At 41.9% G+C, this 24,011-nt stretch overlaps 65 pseudogenes; all 65 read left to right on the top strand.

Annotated features, from left to right (window-relative positions):
* Positions 1-147: 147 nt before the first annotated feature.
* On the top strand, positions 148-266 carry LOC137897784 (5S ribosomal RNA; annotated as a pseudogene).
* A 195-nt stretch (positions 267-461) lies between these two features.
* Positions 462-580, top strand: LOC137897692 (5S ribosomal RNA; annotated as a pseudogene).
* A 195-nt stretch (positions 581-775) lies between these two features.
* Positions 776-894, top strand: LOC137896878 (5S ribosomal RNA; annotated as a pseudogene).
* Positions 895-1,089: 195 nt separating this feature from the next.
* On the top strand, positions 1,090-1,208 carry LOC137897280 (5S ribosomal RNA; annotated as a pseudogene).
* Positions 1,209-1,404: 196 nt separating this feature from the next.
* Positions 1,405-1,523, top strand: LOC137897772 (5S ribosomal RNA; annotated as a pseudogene).
* Positions 1,524-1,718: 195 nt separating this feature from the next.
* Positions 1,719-1,837, top strand: LOC137897691 (5S ribosomal RNA; annotated as a pseudogene).
* Positions 1,838-2,032: 195 nt separating this feature from the next.
* On the top strand, positions 2,033-2,151 carry LOC137896802 (5S ribosomal RNA; annotated as a pseudogene).
* A 194-nt stretch (positions 2,152-2,345) lies between these two features.
* On the top strand, positions 2,346-2,464 carry LOC137896530 (5S ribosomal RNA; annotated as a pseudogene).
* Positions 2,465-2,659: 195 nt separating this feature from the next.
* On the top strand, positions 2,660-2,778 carry LOC137896637 (5S ribosomal RNA; annotated as a pseudogene).
* A 195-nt stretch (positions 2,779-2,973) lies between these two features.
* On the top strand, positions 2,974-3,092 carry LOC137897279 (5S ribosomal RNA; annotated as a pseudogene).
* A 196-nt stretch (positions 3,093-3,288) lies between these two features.
* On the top strand, positions 3,289-3,407 carry LOC137897759 (5S ribosomal RNA; annotated as a pseudogene).
* Positions 3,408-3,605: 198 nt separating this feature from the next.
* Positions 3,606-3,724, top strand: LOC137897343 (5S ribosomal RNA; annotated as a pseudogene).
* Positions 3,725-3,919: 195 nt separating this feature from the next.
* Positions 3,920-4,038, top strand: LOC137896556 (5S ribosomal RNA; annotated as a pseudogene).
* Positions 4,039-4,233: 195 nt separating this feature from the next.
* Positions 4,234-4,352, top strand: LOC137897223 (5S ribosomal RNA; annotated as a pseudogene).
* A 196-nt stretch (positions 4,353-4,548) lies between these two features.
* LOC137897715 (5S ribosomal RNA) lies at positions 4,549-4,667 on the top strand (annotated as a pseudogene).
* A 194-nt stretch (positions 4,668-4,861) lies between these two features.
* On the top strand, positions 4,862-4,980 carry LOC137896741 (5S ribosomal RNA; annotated as a pseudogene).
* Positions 4,981-5,175: 195 nt separating this feature from the next.
* LOC137896501 (5S ribosomal RNA) lies at positions 5,176-5,294 on the top strand (annotated as a pseudogene).
* Positions 5,295-5,488: 194 nt separating this feature from the next.
* LOC137896299 (5S ribosomal RNA) lies at positions 5,489-5,607 on the top strand (annotated as a pseudogene).
* Positions 5,608-5,802: 195 nt separating this feature from the next.
* Positions 5,803-5,921, top strand: LOC137896877 (5S ribosomal RNA; annotated as a pseudogene).
* Positions 5,922-6,116: 195 nt separating this feature from the next.
* LOC137897278 (5S ribosomal RNA) lies at positions 6,117-6,235 on the top strand (annotated as a pseudogene).
* A 196-nt stretch (positions 6,236-6,431) lies between these two features.
* On the top strand, positions 6,432-6,550 carry LOC137897748 (5S ribosomal RNA; annotated as a pseudogene).
* Positions 6,551-6,745: 195 nt separating this feature from the next.
* On the top strand, positions 6,746-6,864 carry LOC137897690 (5S ribosomal RNA; annotated as a pseudogene).
* A 195-nt stretch (positions 6,865-7,059) lies between these two features.
* On the top strand, positions 7,060-7,178 carry LOC137896801 (5S ribosomal RNA; annotated as a pseudogene).
* A 194-nt stretch (positions 7,179-7,372) lies between these two features.
* On the top strand, positions 7,373-7,491 carry LOC137896764 (5S ribosomal RNA; annotated as a pseudogene).
* A 195-nt stretch (positions 7,492-7,686) lies between these two features.
* On the top strand, positions 7,687-7,805 carry LOC137896636 (5S ribosomal RNA; annotated as a pseudogene).
* Positions 7,806-8,000: 195 nt separating this feature from the next.
* LOC137897277 (5S ribosomal RNA) lies at positions 8,001-8,119 on the top strand (annotated as a pseudogene).
* Positions 8,120-8,315: 196 nt separating this feature from the next.
* Positions 8,316-8,434, top strand: LOC137897736 (5S ribosomal RNA; annotated as a pseudogene).
* A 195-nt stretch (positions 8,435-8,629) lies between these two features.
* Positions 8,630-8,748, top strand: LOC137897689 (5S ribosomal RNA; annotated as a pseudogene).
* Positions 8,749-8,943: 195 nt separating this feature from the next.
* Positions 8,944-9,062, top strand: LOC137897342 (5S ribosomal RNA; annotated as a pseudogene).
* Positions 9,063-9,257: 195 nt separating this feature from the next.
* On the top strand, positions 9,258-9,376 carry LOC137896794 (5S ribosomal RNA; annotated as a pseudogene).
* Positions 9,377-9,572: 196 nt separating this feature from the next.
* Positions 9,573-9,691, top strand: LOC137897540 (5S ribosomal RNA; annotated as a pseudogene).
* Positions 9,692-9,887: 196 nt separating this feature from the next.
* On the top strand, positions 9,888-10,006 carry LOC137896414 (5S ribosomal RNA; annotated as a pseudogene).
* A 194-nt stretch (positions 10,007-10,200) lies between these two features.
* LOC137897778 (5S ribosomal RNA) lies at positions 10,201-10,319 on the top strand (annotated as a pseudogene).
* A 175-nt stretch (positions 10,320-10,494) lies between these two features.
* LOC137897453 (5S ribosomal RNA) lies at positions 10,495-10,613 on the top strand (annotated as a pseudogene).
* A 196-nt stretch (positions 10,614-10,809) lies between these two features.
* On the top strand, positions 10,810-10,928 carry LOC137897108 (5S ribosomal RNA; annotated as a pseudogene).
* Positions 10,929-11,124: 196 nt separating this feature from the next.
* Positions 11,125-11,243, top strand: LOC137896768 (5S ribosomal RNA; annotated as a pseudogene).
* A 195-nt stretch (positions 11,244-11,438) lies between these two features.
* Positions 11,439-11,557, top strand: LOC137897483 (5S ribosomal RNA; annotated as a pseudogene).
* A 196-nt stretch (positions 11,558-11,753) lies between these two features.
* Positions 11,754-11,872, top strand: LOC137897200 (5S ribosomal RNA; annotated as a pseudogene).
* A 196-nt stretch (positions 11,873-12,068) lies between these two features.
* Positions 12,069-12,187, top strand: LOC137897072 (5S ribosomal RNA; annotated as a pseudogene).
* Positions 12,188-12,383: 196 nt separating this feature from the next.
* On the top strand, positions 12,384-12,502 carry LOC137896799 (5S ribosomal RNA; annotated as a pseudogene).
* Positions 12,503-12,696: 194 nt separating this feature from the next.
* LOC137896298 (5S ribosomal RNA) lies at positions 12,697-12,815 on the top strand (annotated as a pseudogene).
* Positions 12,816-13,010: 195 nt separating this feature from the next.
* LOC137896635 (5S ribosomal RNA) lies at positions 13,011-13,129 on the top strand (annotated as a pseudogene).
* Positions 13,130-13,324: 195 nt separating this feature from the next.
* On the top strand, positions 13,325-13,443 carry LOC137897410 (5S ribosomal RNA; annotated as a pseudogene).
* Positions 13,444-13,639: 196 nt separating this feature from the next.
* On the top strand, positions 13,640-13,758 carry LOC137897723 (5S ribosomal RNA; annotated as a pseudogene).
* Positions 13,759-13,953: 195 nt separating this feature from the next.
* Positions 13,954-14,072, top strand: LOC137897687 (5S ribosomal RNA; annotated as a pseudogene).
* A 195-nt stretch (positions 14,073-14,267) lies between these two features.
* On the top strand, positions 14,268-14,386 carry LOC137897341 (5S ribosomal RNA; annotated as a pseudogene).
* Positions 14,387-14,581: 195 nt separating this feature from the next.
* On the top strand, positions 14,582-14,700 carry LOC137896675 (5S ribosomal RNA; annotated as a pseudogene).
* Positions 14,701-14,896: 196 nt separating this feature from the next.
* Positions 14,897-15,015, top strand: LOC137897539 (5S ribosomal RNA; annotated as a pseudogene).
* A 196-nt stretch (positions 15,016-15,211) lies between these two features.
* Positions 15,212-15,330, top strand: LOC137896413 (5S ribosomal RNA; annotated as a pseudogene).
* Positions 15,331-15,524: 194 nt separating this feature from the next.
* Positions 15,525-15,643, top strand: LOC137897777 (5S ribosomal RNA; annotated as a pseudogene).
* A 175-nt stretch (positions 15,644-15,818) lies between these two features.
* Positions 15,819-15,937, top strand: LOC137897456 (5S ribosomal RNA; annotated as a pseudogene).
* A 196-nt stretch (positions 15,938-16,133) lies between these two features.
* On the top strand, positions 16,134-16,252 carry LOC137897096 (5S ribosomal RNA; annotated as a pseudogene).
* Positions 16,253-16,447: 195 nt separating this feature from the next.
* LOC137897340 (5S ribosomal RNA) lies at positions 16,448-16,566 on the top strand (annotated as a pseudogene).
* Positions 16,567-16,761: 195 nt separating this feature from the next.
* On the top strand, positions 16,762-16,880 carry LOC137896557 (5S ribosomal RNA; annotated as a pseudogene).
* Positions 16,881-17,076: 196 nt separating this feature from the next.
* Positions 17,077-17,195, top strand: LOC137897199 (5S ribosomal RNA; annotated as a pseudogene).
* A 196-nt stretch (positions 17,196-17,391) lies between these two features.
* On the top strand, positions 17,392-17,510 carry LOC137897074 (5S ribosomal RNA; annotated as a pseudogene).
* Positions 17,511-17,706: 196 nt separating this feature from the next.
* On the top strand, positions 17,707-17,825 carry LOC137896958 (5S ribosomal RNA; annotated as a pseudogene).
* Positions 17,826-18,019: 194 nt separating this feature from the next.
* LOC137897776 (5S ribosomal RNA) lies at positions 18,020-18,138 on the top strand (annotated as a pseudogene).
* Positions 18,139-18,313: 175 nt separating this feature from the next.
* Positions 18,314-18,432, top strand: LOC137897256 (5S ribosomal RNA; annotated as a pseudogene).
* A 196-nt stretch (positions 18,433-18,628) lies between these two features.
* LOC137896339 (5S ribosomal RNA) lies at positions 18,629-18,747 on the top strand (annotated as a pseudogene).
* A 175-nt stretch (positions 18,748-18,922) lies between these two features.
* LOC137897255 (5S ribosomal RNA) lies at positions 18,923-19,041 on the top strand (annotated as a pseudogene).
* Positions 19,042-19,237: 196 nt separating this feature from the next.
* Positions 19,238-19,356, top strand: LOC137897084 (5S ribosomal RNA; annotated as a pseudogene).
* A 196-nt stretch (positions 19,357-19,552) lies between these two features.
* On the top strand, positions 19,553-19,671 carry LOC137896340 (5S ribosomal RNA; annotated as a pseudogene).
* Positions 19,672-19,867: 196 nt separating this feature from the next.
* Positions 19,868-19,986, top strand: LOC137896621 (5S ribosomal RNA; annotated as a pseudogene).
* Positions 19,987-20,495: 509 nt separating this feature from the next.
* Positions 20,496-20,614, top strand: LOC137897105 (5S ribosomal RNA; annotated as a pseudogene).
* Positions 20,615-24,011: the final 3,397 nt, after the last annotated feature.

The following is a 24,011-nucleotide window of genomic DNA, read 5'->3' as shown; positions in this document are numbered from 1 at the left end:
TGAATGTGATCATGGAATTCAGGACTTGACGACTGATTGTATAAAAATGTGTTGTACTTGTCTTGTTAAAGAAAGTTGCCTTTGTTGCTGAAGTTGTTTAAAATTGTGACAAATCTATATATACTATGTTTTCTATGGTGTGCTCTAGCTCACGGCCATACCTGCCTGGGAGTGCCCAATCTCATCAGATCTTGGAAGCCAAGCAGGCACGGGCCTGGTTAGTACATGTGCAGGAGACTCACTTGGAATACCAGGTGCTGTGAGCTTTTAAATTGGTCAGAATTTTGAATTTAAAGGAAAAAATCTTCCTGGGATGAATGCGATCATGGAATTCAGGACTTGACAACTGATTGTAGAAAAATGTGTTTTAGTTGTCTGGTTAAAGAAAGTTGCCTTTGTTGCTGAAGTTGTTTAAAATTGTGACAAATCTATATATACTATGTTTTCTATACTGTACTCCAGCTCACGGCCATACCTGCCTGGGAGTGCCCAATCTCATCAGATCTTGGAAGCCAAGCGGGCACGGGCCTGGTTAGTACATGTGCGGGAGACTCACTTGGAATACCAGGTGCTGTGAGCTTTTAAATTGGTCAGAATTTTGAATTTAAAGAAAAAAATCTACCTGGGATGAATGCGATCATGGAATTCAGGACTTGACGACTGATTGTAGAAAAATGTGTTTTAGTTGTCTGGTTAAAGAAAGTTGCCTTTGTTGCTGAAGTTGTTTAAAATTGTGACAAATCTATATATACTATGTTTTCTATACTGTACTCCAGCTCACGGCCATACCCGCCTGAGAGTGCCCAATCTCGCCAGATCTTGGAAGCCAAACAGGCACGGGCCTGGTTAGTACATGTGCAGGAGACTCACTTGGAATACCAGGTGCTGTGAGCTTTTAAATTGGTCAGAATTTTGAATTTAAAGAAAAAAATCTTCCTGGGATGAATGCGATCATGGAATTCAGGACTTGACAACTGATTGTAGAAAAATGTGTTTTAGGTGTCTGGTTAAAGAAAGTTGCCTTTGTTGCTGAAGTTGTTTAAAATTGTGACAAATCTATATATACTATGTTTTCTATACTGTACTCCAGCTCACGGCCATACCTGCCTGGGAGTGCCCAATCTCATCAAATCTTGGAAGCCAAGCAGGCATGGGCCTGGTTAGTGCATGTGCAGGAGACTCACTTGGAATACCAGGTGCTGCGAGCTTTTAAATTGGTCAGAATTTTGAATTTAAAGAATAAAAATCTACCTGGGATGAATGTGATCATGGAATTCAGGACTTGACGACTGATTGTATAAAAATGTGTTGTACTTGTCTTGTTAAAGAAAGTTGCCTTTGTTGCTGAAGTTGTTTAAAATTGTGACAAATCTATATATACTATGTTTTCTATGGTGTGCTCTAGCTCACGGCCATACCTGCCTGGGAGTGCCCAATCTCATCAGATCTTGGAAGCCAAGCAGGCACGGGCCTGGTTAGTACATGTGCAGGAGACTCACTTGGAATACCAGGTGCTGTGAGCTTTTAAATTGGTCAGAATTTTGAATTTAAAGGAAAAAATCTTCCTGGGATGAATGCGATCATGGAATTCAGGACTTGACAACTGATTGTAGAAAAATGTGTTTTAGTTGTCTGGTTAAAGAAAGTTGCCTTTGTTGCTGAAGTTGTTTAAAATTGTGACAAATCTATATATACTATGTTTTCTATACTGTACTCCAGCTCACGGCCATACCTGCCTGGGAGTGCCCAATCTCATCAGATCTTGGAAGCCAAGCGGGCACGGGCCTGGTTAGTACATGTGCGGGAGACTCACTTGGAATACCAGGTGCTGTGAGCTTTTAAATTGGTCAGAATTTTGAATTTAAAGAAAAAAATCTACCTGGGATGAATGCGATCATGGAATTCAGGACTTGACGACTGATTGTAGAAAAATGTGTTTTAGTTGTCTGGTTAAAGAAAGTTGCCTTTGTTGCTGAAGTTGTTTAAAATTGTGACAAATCTATATATACTATGTTTTCTATACTGTGCTCCGGCTCACGGCCATACCTGCCTGGGAGTACCCAATCTCATCAGATCTTGGAAGCCAAGCGGGCATGTGCCTGGTTGGTACATGTGCAGGAGACTCACTTGGAATACCAGGTGCTGTGAGCTTTTAAATTGGTCAGAATTTTGAATTTAAAGAAAAAAATCTTCCTGGGATGAATGCGATCATGGAATTCAGGACTTGACAACTGATTGTAGAAAAATGTGTTTTAGTTGTCTGGTTAAAGAAAGTTGCCTTTGTTGCTGAAGTTGTTTAAAATTGTGACAAATCTATATATACTATGTTTCTATACTGTACTCCGGCTCACGGCCACACCTGCCTGGGAGTGCCCAATCTCATCAGATCTTGGAAGCCAAGCAGGCACAGGCCTGGTTAGTACATGTGTGGGAGACTCACTTGGAATACCAGGTGCTGTGAGCTTTTAAATTGGTCAGAATTTTGAATTTAAAGAAAAAAATCTTCCTGGGATGAATGCAATCATGGAATTCAGGACTTGACGACTGATTGTAGAAAAATGTGTTTTAGTTGTCTGCTTAAAGAAAGTTGCCTTTGTTGCTGAAGTTGTTTAAAATTGTGACAAATCTATATATACTATGTTTTCTATACTGTACTCCAGCTCACGGCCATACCCGCCTGAGAGTGCCCAATCTCGCCAGATCTTGGAAGCCAAGCAGGCACGGGCCTGGTTAGTACATGTGCAGGAGACTCACTTGGAATACCAGGTGCTGTGAGCTTTTAAATTGGTCAGAATTTTGAATTTAAAGAAAAAAATCTTCCTGGGATGAATGCGATCATGGAATTCAGGACTTGACAACTGATTGTAGAAAAATGTGTTTTAGGTGTCTGGTTAAAGAAAGTTGCCTTTGTTGCTGAAGTTGTTTAAAATTGTGACAAATCTATATATACTATGTTTTCTATACTGTACTCCAGCTCACGGCCATACCTGCCTGGGAGTGCCCAATCTCATCAAATCTTGGAAGCCAAGCAGGCATGGGCCTGGTTAGTGCATGTGCAGGAGACTCACTTGGAATACCAGGTGCTGCGAGCTTTTAAATTGGTCAGAATTTTGAATTTAAAGAAAAAAAATCTACCTGGGATGAATGTGATCATGGAATTCAGGACTTGACGACTGATTGTATAAAAATGTGTTGTACTTGTCTTGTTAAAGAAAGTTGCCTTTGTTGCTGAAGTTGTTTAAAATTGTGACAAATCTATATATACTATGTTTTCTATGATGTGCTCTAGCTCACGGCCATACCTGCCTGGGAGTGCCCAATCTCATCAGATCTTGGAAGCCAAGCAGGCACGGGCCTGGTTAGTACATGTGCAGGAGACTCACTTGGAATACCAGGTGCTGTGAGCTTTTAAATTGGTCAGAATTTTGAATTTAAAGGAAAAAATCTTCCTGGGATGAATGCGATCATGGAATTCAGGACTTGACAACTGATTGTAGAAAAATGTGTTTTAGTTGTCTGGTTAAAGAAAGTTGCCTTTGTTGCTGAAGTTGTTTAAAATTGTGACAAATCTATATATACTATGTTTTCTATACTGGTGTGCTCCGGCTCACGGCCATACCTGCCTGGGAGTACCCAATCTCATCAGATCTTGGAAGCCAAGCGGGCATGTGCCTGGTTGGTACATGTGCAGGAGACTCACTTGGAATACCAGGTGCTGCAAGCTTTTAAATTGGTCAGAATTTTGGATTTAAAGAAAAAAATCTACCTGGGATGAATGCGATCATGGAATTCAGGACTTGACGACTGATTGTAGAAAAATGTGTTTTAGTTGTCTGGTTAAAGAAAGTTGCCTTTGTTGCTGAAGTTGTTTAAAATTGTGACAAATCTATATATACTATGTTTTCTATGCTGTGCTCTGGCTCACGGCCATACCCGCCTGAGAGTGCCCAATCTCGTCAGATCTTGGAAGCCAATCAGGCACGGGCCTGGTTAGTACATGTGCAGGAGACTCACTTGGAATACCAGGTGCTGTGAGCTTTTAAATTGGTCAGAATTTTGAATTAAAAGAAAAAAATCTTCCTGGGATGAATGCGATCATGGAATTCAGGACTTGACAACTGATTGTAGAAAAATGTGTTTTAGTTGTCTGGTTAAAGAAAGTTGCCTTTGTTGCTGAAGTTGTTTAAAATTGTGACAAATCTATATATACTATGTTTTCTATACTGTACTCCAGCTCACGGCCATACCTGCCTGGGAGTGCCCAATCTCGTCAGATCTTGGAAGCCAGGCAGCCGCGGGCCTGGTTAGTACGTGCGCAGGAGACTCACTTGGAATACCAGGTGCTGTGAGCTTTTAAATTGGTCAGAATTTTGAATTGACAGAAAAAAAATCTACCTGGGATGAATGCGATCATGGAATTCAGGACTTGACGACTGATTGTAGAAAAATGTGTTTTAGTTGTCTGGTTAAAGAAAGTTGCCTTTGTTGCTGAAGTTGTTTAAAATTGTGACAAATCTATATATACTATGTTTTCTATGCTGTACTCCAGCTCAAGGCCATACCTGCCTGGGAGTGCCCAATCTCATCAGATCTTGGAAGCCAAGCAGGCATGGGCCTGGTTAGTACATGTGTGGGAGACTCACTTGGAATACCAGGTGCTGTGAGCTTTTAAATTGGTCAGAATTTTGAATTTAAAGAAAAAAATCTTCCTGGGTTGAATGCAATCATGGAATTCAGGACTTGACGACTGATTGTAGAAAAATGTGTTTTAGTTGTCTGGTTAAAGAAAGTTGCCTTTGTTGCTGAAGTTGTTTAAAATTGTGACAAATCTATATATACTATGTTTCTATACTGTACTCCGGCTCACGGCCACACCTGCCTGGGAGTGCCCAATCTCATCAGATCTTGGAAGCCAAGTAGGCACGGGCCTGGTTAGTACATGTGCGGGAGACTCACTTGGAATACCAGGTGCTGTGAGCTTTTAAATTGGTCAGAATTTTGAATTTAAAGAAAAAAATCTTCCTGGAATGAATGCAATCATGGAATTCAGGACTTGACGACTGATTGTAGAAAAATGTGTTTTAGTTGTCTGGTTAAAGAAAGTTGCCTTTGTTGCTGAAGTTGTTTAAAATTGTGACAAATCTATATATACTATGTTTTCTATACCGTACTCCCGCTCACGGCCATACCCGCCTGAGAGTGCCCAATCTCGCCAGATCTTGGAAGCCAAGCAGGCATGGGCCTGGTTAGTACATGTGCAGGAGACTCACTTGGAATACCAGGTGCTGTGAGCTTTTAAATTGGTCAGAATTTTGAATTTAAAGAAAAAAATCTTCCTGGGATGAATGCGATCATGGAATTCAGGACTTGACAACTGATTGTAGAAAAATGTGTTTTAGTTGTCTGGTTAAAGAAAGTTGCCTTTGTTGCTGAAGTTGTTTAAAATTGTGACAAATCTATATATACTATGTTTCTATACTGTACTCCGGCTCACGGCCACACCTGCCTGGGAGTGCCCAATCTCATCAGATCTTGGAAGCCAAGCAGGCACGGGCCTGGTTAGTACATGTGCGGGAGACTCACTTGGAATACCAGGTGCTGTGAGCTTTTAAATTGGTCAGAATTTTGAATTTAAGGAAAAAAATCTTCCTGGGATGAATGCAATCATGGAATTCAGGACTTGACGACTGATTGTAGAAAAATGTGTTTTAGTTGTCTGCTTAAAGAAAGTTGCCTTTGTTGCTGAAGTTGTTTAAAATTGTGACAAATCTATATATACTATGTTTTCTATACTGTACTCCAGCTCACGGCCATACCCGCCTGAGAGTGCCCAATCTCGCCAGATCTTGGAAGCCAAACAGGCACGGGCCTGGTTAGTACATGTGCAGGAGACTCACTTGGAATACCAGGTGCTGTGAGCTTTTAAATTGGTCAGAATTTTGAATTTAAAGAAAAAAATCTTCCTGGGATGAATGCGATCATGGAATTCAGGACTTGACAACTGATTGTAGAAAAATGTGTTTTAGGTGTCTGGTTAAAGAAAGTTGCCTTTGTTGCTGAAGTTGTTTAAAATTGTGACAAATCTATATATACTATGTTTTCTATACTGTACTCCAGCTCACGGCCATACCTGCCTGGGAGTGCCCAATCTCATCAAATCTTGGAAGCCAAGCAGGCATGGGCCTGGTTAGTGCATGTGCAGGAGACTCACTTGGAATACCAGGTGCTGCGAGCTTTTAAATTGGTCAGAATTTTGAATTTAAAGAATAAAAATCTACCTGGGATGAATGTGATCATGGAATTCAGGACTTGACGACTGATTGTATAAAAATGTGTTGTACTTGTCTTGTTAAAGAAAGTTGCCTTTGTTGCTGAAGTTGTTTAAAATTGTGACAAATCTATATATACTATGTTTTCTATGGTGTGCTCTAGCTCACGGCCATACCTGCCTGGGAGTGCCCAATCTCATCAGATCTTGGAAGCCAAGCAGGCACGGGCCTGGTTAGTACATGTGCAGGAGACTCACTTGGAATACCAGGTGCTGTGAGCTTTTAAATTGGTCAGAATTTTGAATTTAAAGGAAAAAATCTTCCTGGGATGAATGCGATCATGGAATTCAGGACTTGACAACTGATTGTAGAAAAATGTGTTTTAGTTGTCTGGTTAAAGAAAGTTGCCTTTGTTGCTGAAGTTGTTTAAAATTGTGACAAATCTATATATACTATGTTTTCTATACTGTACTCCAGCTCACGGCCATACCTGCCTGGGAGTGCCCAATCTCATCAGATCTTGGAAGCCAAGCGGGCACGGGCCTGGTTAGTACATGTGCGGGAGACTCACTTGGAATACCAGGTGCTGTGAGCTTTTAAATTGGTCAGAATTTTGAATTTAAAGAAAAAAATCTACCTGGGATGAATGCGATCATGGAATTCAGGACTTGACGACTGATTGTAGAAAAATGTGTTTTAGTTGTCTGGTTAAAGAAAGTTGCCTTTGTTGCTGAAGTTGTTTAAAATTGTGACAAATCTATATATACTATGTTTTCTATACTGTGCTCCGGCTCACGGCCATACCTGCCTGGGAGTACCCAATCTCATCAGATCTTGGAAGCCAAGCGGGCATGTGCCTGGTTGGTACATGTGCAGGAGACTCACTTGGAATACCAGGTGCTGTGAGCTTTTAAATTGGTCAGAATTTTGAATTTAAAGAAAAAAATCTTCCTGGGATGAATGCGATCATGGAATTCAGGACTTGACAACTGATTGTAGAAAAATGTGTTTTAGTTGTCTGGTTAAAGAAAGTTGCCTTTGTTGCTGAAGTTGTTTAAAATTGTGACAAATCTATATATACTATGTTTCTATACTGTACTCCGGCTCACGGCCACACCTGCCTGGGAGTGCCCAATCTCATCAGATCTTGGAAGCCAAGCAGGCACGGGCCTGGTTAGTACATGTGTGGGAGACTCACTTGGAATACCAGGTGCTGTGAGCTTTTAAATTGGTCAGAATTTTGAATTTAAAGAAAAAAATCTTCCTGGGATGAATGCAATCATGGAATTCAGGACTTGACGACTGATTGTAGAAAAATGTGTTTTAGTTGTCTGCTTAAAGAAAGTTGCCTTTGTTGCTGAAGTTGTTTAAAATTGTGACAAATCTATATATACTATGTTTTCTATACTGTACTCCAGCTCACGGCCATACCCGCCTGAGAGTGCCCAATCTCGCCAGATCTTGGAAGCCAAGCAGGCACGGGCCTGGTTAGTACATGTGCAGGAGACTCACTTGGAATACCAGGTGCTGTGAGCTTTTAAATTGGTCAGAATTTTGAATTTAAAGAAAAAAATCTTCCTGGGATGAATGCGATCATGGAATTCAGGACTTGACAACTGATTGTAGAAAAATGTGTTTTAGGTGTCTGGTTAAAGAAAGTTGCCTTTGTTGCTGAAGTTGTTTAAAATTGTGACAAATCTATATATACTATGTTTTCTATACTGTACTCCAGCTCACGGCCATACCTGCCTGGGAGTGCCCAATCTCATCAAATCTTGGAAGCCAAGCAGGCATGGGCCTGGTTAGTGCATGTGCAGGAGACTCACTTGGAATACCAGGTGCTGCGAGCTTTTAAATTGGTCAGAATTTTGAATTTAAAGAAAAAAAATCTACCTGGGATGAATGTGATCATGGAATTCAGGACTTGACGACTGATTGTATAAAAATGTGTTGTACTTGTCTTGTTAAAGAAAGTTGCCTTTGTTGCTGAAGTTGTTTAAAATTGTGACAAATCTATATATACTATGTTTTCTATGATGTGCTCTAGCTCACGGCCATACCTGCCTGGGAGTGCCCAATCTCATCAGATCTTGGAAGCCAAGCAGGCACGGGCCTGGTTAGTACATGTGCAGGAGACTCACTTGGAATACCAGGTGCTGTGAGCTTTTAAATTGGTCAGAATTTTGAATTTAAAGGAAAAAATCTTCCTGGGATGAATGCGATCATGGAATTCAGGACTTGACAACTGATTGTAGAAAAATGTGTTTTAGTTGTCTGGTTAAAGAAAGTTGCCTTTGTTGCTGAAGTTGTTTAAAATTGTGACAAATCTATATATACTATGTTTTCTATACTGTACTCCAGCTCACGGCCATACCTGCCTGGGAGTGCCCAATCTCATCAGATCTTGGAAGCCAAGCGGGCACGGGCCTGGTTAGTACATGTGCGGGAGACTCACTTGGAATACCAGGTGCTGTGAGCTTTTAAATTGGTCAGAATTTTGAATTTAAAGAAAAAAATCTACCTGGGATGAATGCGATCATGGAATTCAGGACTTGACGACTGATTGTAGAAAAATGTGTTTTAGTTGTCTGGTTAAAGAAAGTTGCCTTTGTTGCTGAAGTTGTTTAAAATTGTGACAAATCTATATATACTATGTTTTCTATACTGTGCTCCGGCTCACGGCCATACCTGCCTGGGAGTACCCAATCTCATCAGATCTTGGAAGCCAAGCGGGCATGTGCCTGGTTGGTACATGTGCAGGAGACTCACTTGGAATACCAGGTGCTGCAAGCTTTTAAATTGGTCAGAATTTTGGATTTAAAGAAAAAAATCTACCTGGGATGAATGCGATCATGGAATTCAGGACTTGACGACTGATTGTAGAAAAATGTGTTTTAGTTGTCTGGTTAAAGAAAGTTGCCTTTGTTGCTGAAGTTGTTTAAAATTGTGACAAATCTATATATACTATGTTTTCTATGCTGTGCTCTGGCTCACGGCCATACCTGCCTGGGAGTGCCCAATCTCATCAGATCTTGGAAGCCAAGCAGGCATGGGCCTGGTTAGTACATGCGCAGGAGACTCACTTGGAATACCAGGTGCTGTGAGCTTTTAAATTGGTCAGAATTTTGAATTGACAGAAAAAAAATCTACCTGGGATGAATGCGATCATGGAATTCAGGACTTGACGACTAATTGTATAAAAATGTGTTGTTGTTGTCTGGTTAAAGAAAGTTGCCTTTGTTGCTGAAGTTGTTTAAAATTGTGACAAATCTATATATACTATGTTTTCTATGACGCCCTCTAGCTCACGGCCATACCTGCCTGGGAGTGCCCAATCTCATCAGATCTTGGAAGCCAAGCAGGCACGGGCCTGGTTAGTACATGCGCAGGAGACTCACCTGGAATACCAGGTGCTGTGAGCTTTTAAATTGGTCAGAATTTTGAATTGACAGAAAAAAAATCTACCTGGGATGAATGCGATCATGGAATTCAGGACTTGACGACTGATTGTAGAAAAATGTGTTTTAGTTGTCTGGTTAAAGAAAGTTGCCTTTGTTGCTGAAGTTGTTTAAAATTGTGACAAATCTATATATACTATGTTTTCTATACTGTACTCCAGCTTGCGGCCATACCTGCCTGGGAGTGCCCAATCTCATCAGATCTTGGAAGCCAAGCAGGCACGGGCCTGGTTAGTACATGTGCGGGAGACTCACTTGGAATACCAGGTGCTGTGAGCTTTTAAATTGGTCAGAATTTTGAATTTAAAGAAAAAAATCTTCCTGGGATGAATGCAATCATGGAATTCAGGACTTGACGACTGATTGTAGAAAAATGTGTTTTAGTTGTCTGGTTAAAGAAAGTTGCCTTTGTTGCTGAAGTTGTTTAAAATTGTGATAAATCTATATATACTATGTTTCTATACTGTACTCCGGCTCACGGCCATACCTGCCTGGGAGTGCCCAATCTCATCAGATCTTGGAAGCCAAGCAGGCACGGGCCTGGTTAGTACATGTGCGGGAGACTCACTTGGAATGCCAGGTGCTGTGAGCTTTTAAATTGGTCAAAAATCCACCTGGGATGAATGCGATCATGGAATTCAGGACTTGACGACTGATTGTAGAAAAATGTGTTGTCGTTGTCTGGTTAAAGAAAGTTGCCTTTGTTGCTGAAGTTGTTTAGAATTGTGACAAATCTATATATACTATGTTTTCTATGCCGTGCTCTAGCTCACGGCCATACCTGCCTGGGAGTGCCCAATCTCATCAGATCTTGGAAGCCGAGCAGGCACGGGCCTGGTTAGTACATGTGCAGGAGGCTCACTTGGGATACCAGGTGCTGCGAGCTTTTAAATTGGTCAGAATTTTGAATTGACAGAAAAAAAATCTACCTGGGATGAATGCGATCATGGAATTCAGGACTTGACGACTGATTGTAGAAAAATGTGTTTTAGTTGTCTGGTAAAAGAAAGTTGCCTTTGTTGCTGAAGTTGTTTAAAATTGTGACAAATCTATATATACTATGTTTTCTATACCGTACTCCAGCTCACGGCCATACCTGCCTGGGAGTGCCCAATCTCGTCAGATCTTGGAAGCCAAGCAGGCACGGGCCTGGTTAGTACATGTGCAGGAGACTCACTTGGAATACCAGGTGCTGTGAGCTTTTAAATTGGTCAGAATTTTGAATTGACAGAAAAAAAATCTACCTGGGATGAATGCGATCATGGAGTTTAGGACTTGATGACTGATTGTAGAAAAATGTGTTTTAGTTGTCTGGTTAAAGAAAGTTGCCTTTGTTGCTGAAGTTGTTTAAAATTGTGACAAATCTATATATACTATGTTTTCTATGATGTGCTCTAGCTCATGGCCATACCTGCCTGGGAGTGCCCAATCTCGCCAGATCTTGGAAGCCAAGCAGGCACGGGCCTGGTTAGTACATGTGCAGGAGACTCACTTGGAATACCAGGTGCTGTGAGCTTTTAAATTGGTCAGAATTTTGAATTTAAAGGAAAAAATCTTCCTGGGATGAATGCGATCATGGAATTCAGGACTTGACAACTGATTGTAGAAAAATGTGTTTTAGTTGTCTGGTTAAAGAAAGTTGCCTTTGTTGCTGAAGTTGTTTAAAATTGTGACAAATCTATATATACTATGTTTTCTATACTGTACTCCAGCTCACGGCCATACCTGCCTGGGAGTGCCCAATCTCATCAGATCTTGGAAGCCAAGCGGGCACGGGCCTGGTTAGTACATGTGTGGGAGACTCACTTGGAATACCAGGTGCTGTGAGCTTTTAAATTGGTCAGAATTTTGAATTGACAGAAAAAAAATCTACCTGGGATGAATGCGATCATGGAATTCAGGACTTGACGACTAATTGTATAAAAATGTGTTGTCGTTGTCTGGTTAAAGAAAGTTGCCTTTGTTGCTGAAGTTGTTTAAAATTGTGACAAATCTATATATACTATGTTTTCTATGACGCCTTCTAGCTCACGGCCATACCTACCTGGGAGTGCCCAATCTCATCAGGTCTTGGAAGCCAAGCAGGCATGGGCCTGGTTAGTACATGTGCAGGAGACTCACTTGGGATACCAGGTGCTGTGAGCTTTTAAATTGGTCAGAATTTTGGATTTAAAGAAAAAAAATCTACCTGGGATGAATGCGATCATGGAATTCAAGACTTGACAACTGATTGTATAAAAATGTGTTGTCGTTGTCTGGTTAAAGAAAGTTGCCTTTGTTGCTGAAGTTGTTTAAAATTGTGACAAATCTATATATACTATGTTTTCTATACTGTACTCCAGCTCACAGCCATACCTGCCTGTGAGTGCCCAATCTCGTCAGATCTTGGAAGCCAGGCAGGCACGGGCCTGGTTAGTACATGCGCAGGAGACTCACCTGGAATACCAGGTGCTGTGAGCTTTTAAATTGGTCAGAATTTTGAATTGACAGAAAAAAAATCTACCTGGGATGAATGCGATCATGGAATTCAGGACTTGACGACTGATTGTAGAAAAATGTGTTTTAGTTGTCTGGTTAAAGAAAGTTGCCTTTGTTGCTGAAGTTGTTTAAAATTGTGACAAATCTATATATACTATGTTTTCTATACTGTGCTCCGGCTCACGGCCATACCTGCCTGGGAGTACCCAATCTCATCAGATCTTGGAAGCCAAGCGGGCATGTGCCTGGTTGGTACATGTGCAGGAGACTCACTTGGAATACCAGGTGCTGTGAGCTTTTAAATTGGTCAGAATTTTGAATTTAAAGAAAAAAATCTTCCTGGGATGAATGCGATCATGGAATTCAGGACTTGACAACTGATTGTAGAAAAATGTGTTTTAGTTGTCTGGTTAAAGAAAGTTGCCTTTGTTGCTGAAGTTGTTTAAAATTGTGACAAATCTATATATACTATGTTTCTATACTGTACTCCGGCTCACGGCCACACCTGCCTGGGAGTGCCCAATCTCATCAGATCTTGGAAGCCAAGCAGGCACGGGCCTGGTTAGTACATGTGCGGGAGACTCACTTGGAATACCAGGTGCTGTGAGCTTTTAAATTGGTCAGAATTTTGAATTTAAAGAAAAAAATCTTCCTGGGATGAATGCAATCATGGAATTCAGGACTTGACGACTGATTGTAGAAAAATGTGTTTTAGTTGTCTGCTTAAAGAAAGTTGCCTTTGTTGCTGAAGTTGTTTAAAATTGTGACAAATCTATATATACTATGTTTTCTATACTGTACTCCAGCTCACGGCCATACCCGCCTGAGAGTGCCCAATCTCGCCAGATCTTGGAAGCCAAGCAGGCACGGGCCTGGTTAGTACATGTGCAGGAGACTCACTTGGAATACCAGGTGCTGTGAGCTTTTAAATTGGTCAGAATTTTGAATTTAAAGAAAAAAATCTTCCTGGGATGAATGCGATCATGGAATTCAGGACTTGACAACTGATTGTAGAAAAATGTGTTTTAGGTGTCTGGTTAAAGAAAGTTGCCTTTGTTGCTGAAGTTGTTTAAAATTGTGACAAATCTATATATACTATGTTTTCTATACTGTACTCCAGCTCACGGCCATACCTGCCTGGGAGTGCCCAATCTCATCAAATCTTGGAAGCCAAGCGGGCATGGGCCTGGTTAGTGCATGTGCAGGAGACTCACTTGGAATACCGGGTGCTGCGAGCTTTTAAATTGGTCAGAATTTTGAATTTAAAGAAAAAAAATCTACCTGGGATGAATGTGATCATGGAATTCAGGACTTGACGACTGATTGTATAAAAATGTGTTGTACTTGTCTTGTTAAAGAAAGTTGCCTTTGTTGCTGAAGTTGTTTAAAATTGTGACAAATCTATATATACTATGTTTTCTATGATGTGCTCTAGCTCACGGCCATACCTGCCTGGGAGTGCCCAATCTCATCAGATCTTGGAAGCCAAGCAGGCACGGGCCTGGTTAGTACATGTGCAGGAGACTCACTTGGAATACCAGGTGCTGTGAGCTTTTAAATTGGTCAGAATTTTGAATTTAAAGGAAAAAATCTTCCTGGGATGAATGCGATCATGGAATTCAGGACTTGACAACTTATTGTAGAAAAATGTGTTTTAGTTGTCTGGTTAAAGAAAGTTGCCTTTGTTGCTGAAGTTGTTTAAAATTGTGACAAATCTATATATACTATGTTTTCTATACTGTACTCCAGCTCACGGCCATACCTGCCTGGGAGTGCCCAATCTCATCAGATCTTGGAAGCCAAGCGGGCACGGGCCTGGTTAGTACATGTGCGGGAGACTCACTTGGAATACCAGGTGCTGTGAGCTTTTAAATTGGTCAGAATTTTGAATTTAAAGAAAAAAATCTACCTGGGATGAATGCGATCATGGAATTCAGGACTTGACGACTGATTGTAGAAAAATGTGTTTTAGTTGTCTGGTTAAAGAAAGTTGCCTTTGTTGCTGAAGTTGTTTAAAATTGTGACAAATCTATATATACTATGTTTTCTATACTGTGCTCCGGCTCACGGCCATACCTGCCTGGGAGTACCCAATCTCATCAGATCTTGGAAGCCAAGCGGGCATGTGCCTGGTTGGTACATGTGCAGGAGACTCACTTGGAATACCAGGTGCTGCAAGCTTTTAAATTGGTCAGAATTTTGGATTTAAAGAAAAAAATCTACCTGGGATGAATGCGATCATGGAATTCAGGACTTGACGACTGATTGTAGAAAAATGTGTTTTAGTTGTCTGGTTAAAGAAAGTTGCCTTTGTTGCTGAAGTTGTTTAAAATTGTGACAAATCTATATATACTATGTTTTCTATGCTGTGCTCCGGCTCACGGCCATACCTGCCTGGGAGTGCCCAATCTCATCAGATCTTGGAAGCCAAGCAGGCATGGGCCTGGTTAGTACATGCGCAGGAGACTCACTTGGAATACCAGGTGCTGTGAGCTTTTAAATTGGTCAGAATTTTGAATTGACAGAAAAAAAATCTACCTGGGATGAATGCGATCATGGAATTCAGGACTTGACGACTAATTGTATAAAAATGTGTTGTTGTTGTCTGGTTAAAGAAAGTTGCCTTTGTTGCTGAAGTTGTTTAAAATTGTGACAAATCTATATATACTATGTTTTCTATGACGCCCTCTAGCTCACGGCCATACCTGCCTGGGAGTGCCCAATCTCATCAGATCTTGGAAGCCAAGCAGGCACGGGCCTGGTTAGTACATGCGCAGGAGACTCACCTGGAATACCAGGTGCTGTGAGCTTTTAAATTGGTCAGAATTTTGAATTGACAGAAAAAAAATCTACCTGGGATGAATGCGATCATGGAATTCAGGACTTGACGACTGATTGTAGAAAAATGTGTTTTAGTTGTCTGGTTAAAGAAAGTTGCCTTTGTTGCTGAAGTTGTTTAAAATTGTGACAAATCTATATATACTATGTTTTCTATACTGTACTCCAGCTTGCGGCCATACCTGCCTGGGAGTGCCCAATCTCATCAGATCTTGGAAGCCAAGCAGGCACGGGCCTGGTTAGTACATGTGCGGGAGACTCACTTGGAATACCAGGTGCTGTGAGCTTTTAAATTGGTCAGAATTTTGAATTTAAAGAAAAAAATCTTCCTGGGATGAATGCAATCATGGAATTCAGGACTTGATGACTGATTGTAGAAAAATGTGTTTTAGTTGTCTGGTTAAAGAAAGTTGCCTTTGTTGCTGAAGTTGTTTAAAATTGTGATAAATCTATATATACTATGTTTCTATACTGTACTCCGGCTCACGGCCATACCTGCCTGGGAGTGCCCAATCTCATCAGATCTTGGAAGCCAAGCAGGCACGGGCCTGGTTAGTACATGTGCGGGAGACTCACTTGGAATGCCAGGTGCTGTGAGCTTTTAAATTGGTCAAAAATCCACCTGGGATGAATGCGATCATGGAATTCAGGACTTGACGACTGATTGTAGAAAAATGTGTTGTCGTTGTCTGGTTAAAGAAAGTTGCCTTTGTTGCTGAAGTTGTTTAAAATTGTGACAAATCTATATATACTATGTTTTCTATGCCGTGCTCTAGCTCACGGCCATACCTGCCTGGGAGTGCCCAATCTCATCAGATCTTGGAAGCCTAGCAGGCACGGGCCTGGTTAGTACATGTGCAGGAGGCTCACTTGGGATACCAGGTGCTGCGAGCTTTTAAATTGGTCAGAATTTTGAATTGACAGAAAAAAAATCTACCTGGGATGAATGCGATCATGGAATTCAGGACTTGACGACTGATTGTAGAAAAATGTGTTTTAGTTGTCTGGTAAAAGAAAGTTGCCTTTGTTGCTGAAGTTGTTTAAAATTGTGACAAATCTATATATACTATGTTTTCTATACCGTACTCCAGCTCACGGCCATACCTGCCTGGGAGTGCCCAATCTCGTCAGATCTTGGAAGCCAAGCAGGCACGGGCCTGGTTAGTACATGTGCAGGAGACTCACTTGGAATACCAGGTGCTGTGAGCTTTTAAATTGGTCAGAATTTTGAATTTAAAGAAAAAAATCTACCTGGGATGAATGCGATCATGGAATTCAGGACTTGACGACTGATTGTAGAAAAATGTGTTTTAGTTGTCTGGTTAAAGAAAGTTGCCTTTGTTGCTGAAGTTGTTTAAAATTGTGACAAATCTATATATACTATGTTTTCTATACTGTGCTCCGGCTCACGGCCATACCTGCCTGGGAGTACCCAATCTCATCAGATCTTGGAAGCCAAGCGGGCATGTGCCTGGTTGGTACATGTGCAGGAGACTCACTTGGAATACCAGGTGCTGCAAGCTTTTAAATTGGTCAGAATTTTGGATTTAAAGAAAAAAATCTACCTGGGATGAATGCGATCATGGAATTCAGGACTTGACGACTGATTGTAGAAAAATGTGTTTTAGTTGTCTGGTTAAAGAAAGTTGCCTTTGTTGCTGAAGTTGTTTAAAATTGTGACAAATCTATATATACTATGTTTTCTATACTGTGCTCCGGCTCACGGCCATACCTGCCTGGGAGTGCCCAATCTCATCAGATCTTGGAAGCCAAGCAGGCATGGGCCTGGTTAGTACATGCGCAGGAGACTCACTTGGAATACCAGGTGCTGTGAGCTTTTAAATTGGTCAGAATTTTGAATTGACAGAAAAAAAATCTACCTGGGATGAATGCGATCATGGAATTCAGGACTTGACGACTAATTGTATAAAAATGTGTTGTCGTTGTCTGGTTAAAGAAAGTTGCCTTTGTTGCTGAAGTTGTTTAAAATTGTGACAAATCTATATATACTATGTTTTCTATGACGCCCTCAAGCTCACGGCCATACCTACCTGGGAGTGCCCAATCTCATCAGGTCTTGGAAGCCAAGCAGGCATGGGCCTGGTTAGTACATGTGCAGGAGACTCACTTGGGATACCAGGTGCTGTGAGCTTTTAAATTGGTCAGAATTTTGGATTTAAAGAAAAAAAATCTACCTGGGATGAATGCGATCATGGAATTCAAGACTTGACAACTGATTGTATAAAAATGTGTTGTCGTTGTCTGGTTAAAGAAAGTTGCCTTTGTTGCTGAAGTTGTTTAAAATTGTGACAAATCTATATATACTATGTTTTCTATGACGCCCTCTAGCTCACGGCCATACCTACCTGGGAGTGCCCAATCTCATCAGGTCTTGGAAGCCAAGCAGGCACGGGCCTGGTTAGTACATGCGCAGGAGACTCACCTGGAATACCAGGTGCTGTGAGCTTTTAAATTGGTCAGAATTTTGAATTGACAGAAAAAAAATCTACCTGGGATGAATGCGATCATGGAATTCAGGACTTGACGACTGATTGTAGAAAAATGTGTTTTAGTTGTCTGGTTAAAGAAAGTTGACTTTGTTGCTGAAGTTGTTTAAAATTGTGACAAATCTATATATACTATGTTTTCTATACCGTACTCCGGCTTGCGGCCATACCTGCCTGGCAGTGCCCAATCTCATCAGATCTTGGAAGCCAAGCAGGCACGGGCCTGGTTAGTACATGTGCGGGAGACTCACTTGGGATACCAGGTGCTGTGAGCTTTTAAATTGGTCAGAATTTTGAATTTAAAGAAAAAAATCTTCCTGGGATGAATACAATCATGGAATTCAGGACTTGACGACTGATTGTAGAAAAATGTGTTTTAGTTGTCTGGTTAAAGAAAGTTGCCTTTGTTGCTGAAGTTGTTTAAAATTGTGACAAATCTATATATACTATGTTTCTATACTGTACTCCGGCTCACGGCCATACCTGCCTGGGAGTGCCCAATCTCATCAGATCTTGGAAGCCAAGCAGGCACGGGCCTGGTTAGTACATGTGCGGGAGACTCACTTGGAATGCCAGGTGCTGTGAGCTTTTAAATTGGTCAAAAATCTACCTGGGATGAATGCGATCATGGAATTCAGGACTTGACGACTGATTGTAGAAAAATGTGTTGTCGTTGTCTGGTTAAAGAAAGTTGCCTTTGTTGCTGAAGTTGTTTAAAATTGTGACAAATCTATATATACTATGTTTTCTATGCCGTGCTCTAGCTCACGGCCATACCTGCCTGGGAGTGCCCAATCTCATCAGATCTTGGAAGCCTAGCAGGCACGGGCCTGGTTAGTACATGTGCAGGAGGCTCACTTGGGATACCAGGTGCTGTGAGCTTTTAAATTGGTCAGAATTTTGAATTGACAGAAAGAAAATCTACCTGGGATGAATGCGATCATGGAATTCAGGACTTGACGACTGATTGTAGAAAAATGTGTTTTAGTTGTCTGGTAAAAGAAAGTTGCCTTTGTTGCTGAAGTTGTTTAAAATTGTGACAAATCTATATATACTATGTTTTCTATACCGTACTCCAGCTCACGGCCATACCTGCCTGGGAGTGCCCAATCTCGTCAGATCTTGGAAGCCAAGCAGGCACGGGCCTGGTTAGTACATGTGCGGGAGACTCACTTGGAATGCCAGGTGCTGTGAGCTTTTAAATTGGTCAAAAATCTACCTGGGATGAATGCGATCATGGAATTCAGGACTTGACGACTGATTGTAGAAAAATGTGTTGTCGTTGTCTGGTTAAAGAAAGTTGCCTTTGTTGCTGAAGTTGTTTAAAATTGTGACAAATCTATATATACTATGTTTTCTATGCCGTGCTCTAGCTCACGGCCATACCTGCCTGGGAGTGCCCAATCTCATCAGATCTTGGAAGCCTAGCAGGCACGGGCCTGGTTAGTACATGTGCAGGAGGCTCACTTGGGATACCAGGTGCTGTGAGCTTTTAAATTGGTCAGAATTTTGAATTGACAGAAAGAAAATCTACCTGGGATGAATGCGATCATGGAATTCAGGACTTGACGACTGATTGTAGAAAAATGTGTTTTAGTTGTCTGGTAAAAGAAAGTTGCCTTTGTTGCTGAAGTTGTTTAAAATTGTGACAAATCTATATATACTATGTTTTCTATACCGTACTCCAGCTCACGGCCATACCTGCCTGGGAGTGCCCAATCTCGTCAGATCTTGGAAGCCAAGCAGGCACGGGCCTGGTTAGTACATGTGCAGGAGACTCACTTGGAATACCAGGTGCTGTGAGCTTTTAAATTGGTCAGAATTTTGAATTGACAGAAAAAAAATCTACCTGGGATGAATGCGATCATGGAGTTCAGGACTTGATGACTGATTGTAGAAAAATGTGTTTTAGTTGTCTGGTTAAAGAAAGTTGCCTTTGTTGCTGAAGTTGTTTAAAATTGTGACAAATCTATATATACTATGTTTTCTATACCGTACCCCAGCTCACGGCCATACCTGCCTGGGAGTGCCCAATCTCGTCAGGTCTTGGAAGCCAAGCAGGCACGGGCCTGGTTAGTACATGTGCAGGAGACTCACTTGGAATACCAGGTGCTGTGAGCTTTTAAATTGGTCAGAATTTTGAATTGACAGAAAAAAAATCTACCTGGGATGAATGCGATCATGGAATTCAGGACTTGACGACTGATTGTAGAAAAATGTGTTTTAGTTGTCTGGTTAAAGAAAGTTGCCTTTGTTGCTGAAGTTGTTTAAAATTGTGACAAATCTATATATACTATGTTTTCTATACCGTACCCCAGCTCACGGCCATACCTGCCTGGGAGTGCCCAATCTCGTCAGATCTTGGAAGCCAAGCAGGCGCGGGCCTGGCTGGTACATGTGCAGGAGACTCACTTGGAATACCAGGTGCTGTGAGCTTTTAAATTGGTCAGAATTTTGGATTTAAAAAAAAAAATCTACCTGGGATGAGTGCGATCATGGAATTCAGGACTTGACGACTGATTGTAGAAAAATGTGTTTTAGTTGTCTGGTTAAAGAAAGTTGCCTTTGTTGCTGAAGTTGTTTAAAATTGTGACAAATCTATATATACTATGTTTTCTATAACGTACTCCAGCTCACGGCCATACCTGCCTGGGAGTGTCCAATCTCATCAGATCTTGGAAGCCAGGCGGGTGTGGGCCTGGTTAGAACATGTGCAGGAGACTCACTTGGAATACCAGGTGCTGTGAGCTTTTAAATTGGTCAGAATTTTGGATTTAAAAAAAAAAAACCACCTGGGATGAATGCGATCATGGAATTCAGGACTTGATGACTGATTGTATAAAAATGTGTTTTAGTTGTCTGGTTAAAGAAAGTTGCATTTGTTGCTGAAGTTGTTGAAAATTGTGATAAATCTATAAATACCATGTTTTCTACACAGCCGTTCAGCTCGCGGCCGTACCTGCCTGGGGGTGCCCAATCTCATCAGATCTTGGAAGCCAAGCGGGCACGGGCCTGGTTAGTACATGTGCGGGAGACTCACTTGGAATACCAGGTGCTGTGAGCTTTTAAATTGGTCAGAATTTTGGATTTAAAGAAAAAAAAATCTACCTGGGATGAATGCGATCATGGAATTCAGGGCTTGACGACTGATTGTGTAAAAATGTGTTGTCGTTGTCTGGTTAAAGAAAGTTGCCTTTGTTGCTGAAGTTGTTTAAAATTGTGACAAATCTATATTTACTTTGTTTTCTATACGGTACTCCAGCTCACGGCCATACCTGCCTGGGAGTGCCCAATCTCATCAGATCTTGGAAGCCAAGCGGGCACGGGCCTGGTTAGTACATTGTTAGTACTTGTGTTGGGTCTGCTGATTGTCGGTATGTTTTTCAACAGGTCAGTTGTCACATGGGAGGAGCAGGTTTCTGTGTACTGTACGGCTTTTACCTCCTTGCTCTGGTTTTATTTCATAAACAGGCAGGTCAGGACGTTTCTGGGCAACTATCTCGTACACAGCATCTTCGCAGTATGAGCGGATTTTTCCGGGCCCTCCTCTCTCTCTGACGTTGCGGAGTACTCTGTTTCCTGGATACAGCTGGACACCATATGCCTTTTGATCATAGTAGTGTTTGCCCCTTAGAGCTTCTTTCCGCGCTGCTTTTGACGCAATCTGATAGGCTTCGCTCATCTGCGTCCGCCACTTTTGTACATACTCTTCGTAGCTGCCTTGTTGTTCCCGGTCGGGCAGGTTGAACAGGATGTCTATTGGGAGTCTCGGAGTGCGGCAAAAAAGCAGGTAGTATGGAGAGAACCCAGTAGCTTCACTCTTAGTGCAGTTATAAGCATGTACGACCTTTGCCAGTGACTCTTTCCAGTCCGCTTTTTCACTCTTCGTGAGGGTTCTCAACATGGAGAGCAGGGTCCTGTTGAAACGCTCCACTTGCCCGTTCCCCTGCGGATGGTACGGTGTTGTATGGGAGCCACGGAGACCACTGACTTTCTGAAGCTGAGCAAACAGTTGGTTTTCAAATTCTCGGCCCATGTCGTGGTGGATTCTCACTGGAAAACCATATTTTAACGCGAAGTGATTAAAGATTTTGTCCACCACAGTCTTCGCTGACTTGTTTTTCGTCGCAAATGTTTCTGCAAAGCGGGTAAAATGATCCATTACCACCAGGATATATTCATACCCATGTTTGCACGTCTCCAAATGCAAAAAGTCAATTGACACAAGTTCAAATGGGTAAGTTGTGGTAATCGACGTCAGCGGGGCTTTGTTTGCTCTATTGGGGCGTTTCCTTTTCAGACACTCACAAGCATGCATCACAAAATGTTCCACATCTTTTTGCATTCTTGGCCAGTATAATCTGTCTCTTATCAGTCCCAAAGTCCTTTCTGCCCCAAGGTGACCCATCTCTTTGTGCAGTTCTCTAAAAACAGTGTTGCGATGTTCTTTTGGGAGGAGGAGCTGGTCTCGATCATTGACTCGCCGGTAAAGGACACCATCCTCATTCAAATGGAGTTTCTTCCACTGTCTCAATAGTATTTTTACATCTGGTGGTTCTTTTCTTAAAACTTGGCCTTTGGGTTGGTACTCACAGATTTTGCAGCGCAGGACCGGCCCAATGACAGAGTCCTTTTCTTGGCTGGCCCTGATTTCAGCTTGCGTGAGAGTCTTGTCTGGTGGGGGCACAGGATCTTGGACGAGACTGATGGCATTCTCACTGATGATGTAGTTCTCTGGACCTGTGCTCCTTTTCTGCAAACAAACACTGTCAGCAGCTGCTTTCATGACATCCTGTTTCACCTCAGCCATGCACTGTGCCATGTACTGGTTTATATCAAGAGGCAACCTGGATAGGCCATCTGCATCGGCATTTCTTTTTCCAGGCCTGTATCTGATTGTGAAATTGAAGTCGGCCAGTTCCCCTACCCAGCGGTGGCCTGTAGCATTTAGTTTTGCCGTGGTGAGAATGTACGTTAAGGGGTTATTGTCTGTGTAAACAATAAAATGAGAGGCATAATATAGATAGTCACGAAAGCATTCACATATCGCCCACTTCAAAGCTAATAATTCTAGCTTTCCAGAATGCATGTGATAGTTCTTTTCCGGGGGTGTGAGTGTGCGTGAGCTGTAGGCCATTACTCTCAGTTTGCCTGCTTGGTGCTGGTACAATACGGCTCCTAGGCCATCTTGAGAGGCATCACAGTGGAGTATAAATGGCTGTGTGAAATCTGGATACCCCAAGATGGGTGGCTCTGTTAAACAGTCTGTGAGCTGGTTCAGAATCCCTTGGCAACTCTCAGTCCATTCTATAGGTGTGCGAGGGGGTGGTCGCCCTTTGTGTTTTGCATCAACCTTTTTACTCTTTGTTCTGCACATCGGTGGTGGCGGCTGATCAAGGGGCAGTTTTAGGAGCTGGTAAAGCGGCATGGCAATCTTAGAGAAATTTGGAATGTACGACCAGTAGTATGATAGGAAACCCATGACTCGGCTTAGCTCACCTACAGTTTTTGGAGGTTTCTCTTTGAGCGCCTGGAAAGGAGCTATTTCGGCGGGATCCATTGTGTACCCCTGCTCTGACACCATCCGTCCAAGGAACCAAACCTGCCTCTTAAACACATCACACTTGTGAGGGGTGAGCTTAACACCATGGGCCACTACTTGCTGGTCGGGACTGAGATGATCAAGTTTAACCGGGGGATCCCACTGAGATGGCTTAGTCTGAGACTGGGTGTTGGTGGTAACTTCATTTACCTGGACCTCAATACCACTGCCACCATCAGGCTTCTCAGATATGTTTACAGGGCTTTGAACCGGAACTGGATACACCGCTTGTACTTCCTCTAGGTGGCCCAGGATGGTGCAGGTGTAACCAGTGTGGTTTACTTCTGCGTTGTGTCTTATTTGCTCTGTCGTGGTGGAGAAAGTGGACTCGGGACACAGTGGGATCTTGGGGGGGCGACACCCATTTATTTCTGGCAGGATATAAAAGTAGGATAAAATAAAATTATCCCCAAAAGTCATCCAGCCCCAATCTTCCTCAACATGAGGTGTTCATGAGAGCCACAATGAGAAAATAAACATACCTGGCAGGATATAAAAGTAGGATAAAATAAAATTAGCCCCAAAAGTCATCCAGCTCCAATCTATGAAACATACACAAAATTGACAAACATAACAGTAAAATATATAGTTAATCACAACATAGGATACAAATAAATGCTAAAATGAAGATAAAAATAACTTTAAAATAGACGATAACAACAGATACTAAAATAGCCTACCTTCCTCAACATGAGGTGTTCATGAGAGGAAGCGGAAGGGGCGGGGCCCGAGTTTTTATAGCAGAGCCTCCAGAAAACCAAAGAAGGTCGGAGGACTAAACCAAAACCAGAGAAGAAAAGGGCAGAGGACTAAACCAAAATACAGGGCAATTAAATAAAATACAAATGCCAGGCAACTA

This window comes from Brachionichthys hirsutus, chromosome 7 (assembly GCF_040956055.1).
Source record: "Brachionichthys hirsutus isolate HB-005 chromosome 7, CSIRO-AGI_Bhir_v1, whole genome shotgun sequence".
Lineage (NCBI taxonomy): Eukaryota > Metazoa > Chordata > Actinopteri > Lophiiformes > Brachionichthyidae > Brachionichthys > Brachionichthys hirsutus.
The sequence above is the reverse complement of the archived record's forward strand: the minus strand, read 5'-3'. Positions and strand labels throughout refer to the sequence as shown.